Here is a 7,655-nt window from a genome sequence, read left to right on the forward strand (position 1 = left end):
ACCTATGTGATTAGGGGCAACTAGGTGGCACAGTGGGTGCAGCTCTGGCCTTGGGATCAGGAGGACCTGAGTTCAAATCCAGCCTCAGACACTTGACATTTACTAGCTGTGTGACCCTGGGCAAGTCACTTACCCCCAATTGCCTCACCAAAAAGCAAAAAACAAAAAACAACAAAACAACAACAACAAAAAACAATGCCTCCCCTCCAAATAAATCAAGGTCAAAAATAAGGGAATAAAGCTCAAGATGATATCAGTCCAAATTTGTACGGGTCTTGATGTTGTGTAGGTGACAAAAAGCAGCAGCCAGTTATGATGATGGGTGATTCAAAGTAGTCAGCTGAATTTGTTGACATTTCTCCATTTCTAAACTATTTTTAAAGAAAATCATATATGAAGTCACACCATCCTCTTGGAGGTCTAAGGGAGCCACCATGGCATCTGGAATCATGTTTTCACCTATGAAGAACTGATAGTTTTTAAAACTAACAAGGATATGTTTTATTTATTTGTTCTGCAGCTCCCCTCATAAAAGGTTTTATTGTCTCTGGCTTGTATTCTTCAAGTCTGCATTTGATTGATTTCATATAGTCTGTGATGTACTTTTTGTAGGATTTTTTTGTGAAAATATTTTCTTGTAGATGATGATTCATTACTATGTCAACTCCAGTGATTACAGTGGCGTCTGTTCCTTCACCCTCAGGACCTTCAGCAGAGGCATTTCCAGTGATGAGTGAATCATCAATAGTACCCTCTGTCCAACTATCTTCCTCTCCACCTCTAGGTATAGCCAGTTCATGGGATCTCCCTGATCTTGTAAACATCTGAGAGCATCTCATCATAGCTTATGAGGTCCTGGCAGTTGATTGTGGCAGAGGAAGGTAGGAAGTGGCTGTGGGGTGATAGCACTGCAGACGGGCAGCCCAAGAGCTTTACATTGCCGCCCAAGAGGAGCTTGGAGTGGTAAGGGAAGAGTGGGCAGAAAAGGCTGAGTCAGCCGCGCCCCAACCTCATAGAGAGGGCGCCACATCTCACGATTTTTTTCAGCCAGTCTCTGATCAATAGACATGCATTTTGTTTCCCACCAGGAAAATGTGGTTGTATGTATGGAACCTATCTTTTGTCTTTGAAGTCCTTGGATTATATGTGTCCAGGAGTGGGATCAATGATTCAAAGGGCATGGTCATTTTAACAACTTTTCTTATGTGTTTTCTCCACAACTCTTAGAGTCTTAGACTGTTTTGAGCAAAAATTTTAAATAAAATATTAGCAAAGAAATTACAAAAATTTATCACCAGGATAATAAACTCTGACCCGTTAGGATTTATACCAGGAATGCAGGGCTGATTCAATATTAGGAAATCTATCAGCATAAACAACCATATCAATAACAAAACCAACAGAAATCATATGATTATCTCAATAGATGCAGAAAAAACTTTTGACAAATTACAGCAGCCATTACCATTGAAAACGCTAGAGAGATAGGAATGAATGGCATTGTCCTTAAAATTATAAGTAGCATCTATTTAAAACCATCAGCAAGCACTGTACATAATGGGGATAAGCTGGAAGCTTTCCCCGTAAGATTAGAGGAGAAAAAAGGATATCCATTATCACCACTGTTATTCAATATTATACTAGAAATGTTAGCTTCAGCAATAAGAGAAGAAAAAGAAATTGAAGGAATTAGAATACGCGATGAGGAAACAAAACTATCATTCTTTACAGTTGATATGATGGTATACTTAGAGAATCAACTAAAAAACTACTTGAAATAATTAACCACTTTAGCAAAATTGCAGTATATAAAATAAATCCACATAAATCATCAGCATTTCTATATATTACTAACAAAACCTAGCAGCAAGAGATAGAAAAAGAAATCCCACTTAAAATAACTGTAAAATAAAATATTTGGGAGTCTACCTGCCAAGACAATCCCAGGAACTATATGAACCCAATTACAAAACACTTTTCACACAAAGTCAGATCTAAGTAATTAGAAAAACATCAGTTGTTAATGGGTAAGCCAAGCTAATATAATAAAAATGAGACTTCTACCTAAATCAGTGCCATACCAATCAAACTACCAAAAATTATTTTATAGGACTAGAAAAAAATAACAAAATTCATCTGGAAGAACAAAGGTAAAGAATATCAAGGGAATTAATGAAAAAAAAAATGCAAAGGAAGGTGGCCTACCTGTATCAGATCTAAAACTATATTATAAAGCATCAATCATCAAAACTATTTGGTACTGGCTAAGAAATAGTGTGGTGGATCACTGGAGTAAGTTAGGTAGACAAGACAAAGTAGTCAATGGTGATAGTAATTTACTGTTTGATAAACCCAAGGACTCCACTTTTGGGGATAAAAACTCACTATTTGACAAAAAACTGCTGGAGAAAACTGGAAAATAGTATGGCAGAAATTAGGCATAGACCAACATCTTACACCATATACCAACATAAGATCAAAATGGGTACATGATTTAGATAAAAAGGGTGATACCATAAGCAAATTAGGAGAGCAAGGAATAGTTTGCCTGTCAGATCTATGGAAAAGGAAAGATTTTATGACCAAAGAAGAGATAGAGAACATTATGAAATGTGAAATGGATAATTTTGATTTAATTAAATTTAAGTTTTTGCACAAAGTTTTTGTGCAAACAAAGTCGTGATTAGAAGGAAAACAGAAAGCTGGGAAACACAGCCACTTTTTTACATGCTTTTTATACTTTTTTACAACTGATAAAGACATAATTTATAAAATATATAAAGAATTGAGTCAAAGTTATCAGAATAGAAGTCATTCCCCAATTGATAAATGGACAAAGGATATGAACAGGCAGTTTTCAGATAAAGAAATTAAAGCTATCCATAGTCCTATGAAAAAATGCTCTAAATCACTATTAATTAGAGAAATGTAAATTCAAACAACTCTGAGGTACCACCTCACACTTATCAGATTGGCTAATATTACAAAAAAGGAAAATGATAACTGATAGAGAACATGTGGGGAAAATAGAGCACTAATGCTGGTGGAGTTGTAAACTGATCCAACCATTCTAGAGCTATTTGGAACTATGCCCAAAGGGCTATCAAACTGTGCAAACCTTTTGATTCAGCAATATCACTATAAAGTCTGTATCTAAAATAGATCATAAAAAATGGAAAAGGATCCCAATGTGCAGCCCTTTTTGTGACAAATAATTGGAAATTGAGAGGGATGTCCATCAGTTGGGGAATGGCTGAAAAAGTGGTGATTACATGCATATAATGAAATACTATTGTGCTATAAGAAATCATCAGCAGGATGCTCTCAGAAAAATCTGCAAAGATTTACATGAATTGATGCTGAGTGAAGCGAGTAGAACCAGGAGAACATTGTACACGGTAACAGCAACAATGTGAGAAGGTCAACTTTGAAAGACTTAGCTCTTCTCAGCAAAACAATACAATGCTCTAAGACAATTCCAAGACTCATGATGGAAAATGCTATCCATATCCAGAGAAAGAACTGTGGAGTCTGGATGCAGATCAAAGCATAATATTTTCACTTTTTTGTATTTTTTTCTTTCTCATGATTTTTCCCTTTTGTTCTGGTTCTTCTTTCCCAGCATTACTAATATGGAAATATGTTTAATATGATTGAATATATATAGCCTCTTTCAGATTGCTTGAGGTCTTGGGCAGGGGAGAAGAAAGGGAGAAATGGAGAAAAAAATTTTGGGACTCAAAATCTTATGAAAGTGAATGTTGAAAGCTATCTTTACATATAATTTGAAAAAATAAAATGCTATTAAGTGCAAACAAAATTTTAAAATTAAAAAAAAAAAAGGAAAACAATCAGGAAAACCAGCCAATGCACTGAAAAAAAAAGTTTTAAAGCATAGGCAATATTGCAACACCTTGCACCACCTACCTTACTTTGTAAAGGATAGAGGAGAGGGGAGTATGTTCTCCCATCTCCTCATTGGGTCATGCTTGCTCTTAAAGTGTGCAAAATTATCTGCAGCAAGCTTCAGAGATTAAAGAAAAATACCTGCAGGATAGGTCAGTAAGATTTCCATTCTTTGCCTGTATGTTGGGCATTGGCTCCTGTGTGTTTCTTAGGATGTTTACCCTTTACAAAGTTAATAGCCTAAACGCTTCTAAAATGATGACTTTTCTTACTTGGACTGTGCTCCTTGGATTTGATTCCAATTGAATGTTGCACCTTCATTGTTTCTGCCTTGGAACAGTTGTTGAATAAATAACTATTGTCTCCTTCAGAAATCTTTCCTGTCAGGAAAAAAATACTTCATCAGAATATATAGTTCAGTGTAGTCTCAGCTTACTAATTTCACAAGTTTGGTTTTAATTTTTTTTTACAAATATATTGCTTTCTTCCTAAAAATGTTTCTTTTCCACAGGAAAAGAAGGAAACTTCAAAAGAACAAAACATGACTGAGAATGAAAACATAATTTATGATGCTCCAACTCTAGCATATTTCCGGAGAATCAGGTATACTTATGCCCTTCTTGTGGGATTTCAGAATAGTAGAATCTCTTTGGAAATAATGTGGCAGTGTCCTGGTCAAGTTTAAAAAAGGAAAGTATAACCAACCAACCTCTCATCCTTTGGTTGGGAATATGCCAAATGGAGTGCATTATTCATACAGTAAAAAGGAAAGGTTATATTCATAGAACATCTCTAGTAGTATTCTTTTGGGACTCCAAAAAGCTGGAGATGCCTGAAATGCCTGACAAATTGAGACTGAGTGAAGTCTGAGGTACCACCTCACACTTATCAGATCTAGATGATCAATTAAAAAAGAATAATACTGGGAATTAAAATTGATCGGTAGAAAAAAAAAGAAAATTCTAGAAACATCTATATGAATTAATGTATGCATAAAAAATAAACCAGAATAAAAAAATACACAGTAATGTAGTAACCACCCACAAAGGCTCAAGTGTGCTTTAAATTAAAAGAGAAATAAATGTCATACAAATAGTGAGAAATGGACAAAATGTTAAAGAGGCCACACAAGACAATATCTGATAAGAAGTTGCCAACATTAAGAAAAAAAGTTGTCGCTATTACATAGATTTCAATGAATAGAATATGTTATACCTAATTCGCTCAACTATATAAGTGGAAGAATTGGGATAGAAGCCAAAATTCTTGATACCCAAGTCGATAACTCTCCTCACTTAAAACACATACACTGTGCTGTTGGTTTTGTATTTCCAGAGAAAATGCATTCAAAAAACTAGAGTTGGAAAGAAATACAGCCTGGGAAGAAAAAGCCCTGAAATTGATCAGTGAATTGAAAGAGATGTGTGCCATGGTGAGAGAGTCTAATTCATTAGTCCCTTTTCCATTTGTATTCCACAAGGATTGTGTGCAATGTCCAGAAAATTGGGGGATATAGTGAGGAGGATGTTGGAAAGGCATCAAAGCAATGCCTCCAGCTTTGGGGATTCTGGCAGTTTTGGTGGGCATCCTAAAACATAAAAACGAATGTTTTTGCACAAGAGCAATGCCTTTCCCCTATTTCTAGGGATTCTGAATTAGGGAAGAATTTTTTCAGCATTGTAATGTGATTCTTTGCAAGTTGCAATAGTAATTTATATTCACTGTTATTCCAAAATTACTGTTGTTTGAAAGAAATCACTCTTCTTAGCCTCATCACTTTGAAACACAATAAAAATCATGAAAGTCACTACACCAATCCTTTGAGGGGGGAATGGCTTATAAAGTTTTTTGATATATTATGTATTTATAACTTGGTCATTCCCAGATTCATGCCCACGCTTTCACCACTGAGGAGTTACCTGTAATACAAAGATATATACATACATGCAAACATATAATACATACATATGTTAGTGTGTGTATGTGTGTGTACATAATAGATATACTTTATAAATCAACTGTTCAGCAAAACCTGACAACATAACTGCATCTGACAGAATATATAGCATTTTGCATCTATTGCCCAAAGCCTTACTAACAAGTGGAGGGCTAGGATTTTTCAATATGATTAATAGGAGAATGGTGATCTTTCATGGTTGCTTTCATTTACATTAATTTTAGTTATAACTAATATCCCCCTTATCTCATTCTGCATCAGTTCATAAAGGATTACCTAGGTTGCTCTGCATTCTTTGAATTTGTCATTTCAGACACCACTGAAGTTTACTCTACTAAGTTACCAAGGATGACTTCTGCTGCTAATCTAAAGGCTTTATCTCAAATCTTCTCTGTCTTGACCTCTCCACAACTTGACACCATTGATCATCCTGTTCTCTTGGATAGTCTTTCCTCTCTGTTTTTGTGACAGTGCTCCCACCTGGGGCTTCTCCTTTTTGTTTTGTCGGTCCATCAGTCTCCTTTTGTAGGGTCTACATCCAAGACATGCCACTTAGCATGGCTGTGTAGTTCTCTTGCTTCTTAACTTCTCCCTCGATATTGTCTTGCTTGGCAGTCATATGAGCTCCCATGAGTTAAATGGATCATCACTCCATGTAAATGGTCTTTTACCATGCCCTGTCATTTCTACCCTCGCAACATTTCTCTTATAGAATTCCCTCTTCTCTGCCCCCTCGGTCATAGCATTGATTCAAGCCCTCTTCACCTAGTCCCCGGGTGATTGTGAGAGACTCTCCCTTCTTTATTCTCCCTCCACTCCAATCCATTCTACTCTCACCTACCAAGGTAATATTCTGATAACATAGATCTGACAATATTTCTTCCCTAATCAATAAAATTCAGAGGATCCTGGATCACATATCCAATTCTGTCTTTGGCTTTAAATGTCCTTTACCATCTTTTCCAACCTGTCCAGTCTTCTTCTGTTTTCTCTCCTCCAAGTACTCTTAAAATCCAAAGACCCAGGATCTTTTTCCTCTTCATCAGACACCACGCTCCATGTCCCAATTCAATGCTTTCTCAATGTCTTGTACCCTCTGTCTGGAATGTTCTCTTCACCTCCACTTCGTGGCTTTCACATCCTCCAAGACTCTAATTCTACTTTATGAAAGAACCTTTTGGTACTGACCCTTCCCCCTTCATACCCCACCCCCCTAACCTCTGGGTGATGCTTTTCTTTTGAGATTATTTTCCATTTATGTTTAATACATATATATAATTTTTGATGTGGTGTTTTCCAATTGAATATGAGTTACTTGAAGGCTGAGAATGATGTTGTTACCTTCCTTTGTATCCCCAGAGTTTAATACATTAGCTGATAATTTCTTCATAAATGCTTCTTGAGTGTCTCAACATAGTATCAACTTACATCCTCATCCCACTATTTGTTCATCTCATGTCTAAACTATGGGCATCCATTATGTTTCCCCTCCAGGAAAAAATGGATGTATATAAGGAAAATTTCTCTTGTCTTTCATGTCCTTAGAGTATATATTCTCTGTAGGAGGATCAATGATTCAAAAAGCATGGTCTTTTTGTTGGCTTTTCTTTTGTAATTCCAAAGTTTTCTCCACAACTGTAAGATGCTTTTTAGCTCCTCCAATAACATATAAATAGTTAGCCTATCTTCCCACAACTCCCTCGGAATGTCTGTTTGCATATATTATCGTTTATGTCAATTTGGTCTAGATGAAGTAAAAATCCAGTTCCCTGCCGATTTATGATGTAGTATA

The 7,655-nt window shown here is 36.0% G+C and overlaps 1 pseudogene; it reads right to left on the reverse strand.

The window, feature by feature from the left end:
- Nucleotides 1-310: 310 nt before the first annotated feature.
- Nucleotides 311-2,472, reverse strand: LOC114054404 (annotated as a pseudogene).
- Nucleotides 2,473-7,655: the final 5,183 nt, after the last annotated feature.

This window comes from Vombatus ursinus, unplaced genomic scaffold (genome assembly GCF_900497805.2).
Source record: "Vombatus ursinus unplaced genomic scaffold, bare-nosed wombat genome assembly UNPS02014813.1, whole genome shotgun sequence".
Taxonomy (NCBI): Eukaryota; Metazoa; Chordata; class Mammalia; order Diprotodontia; family Vombatidae; genus Vombatus; species Vombatus ursinus.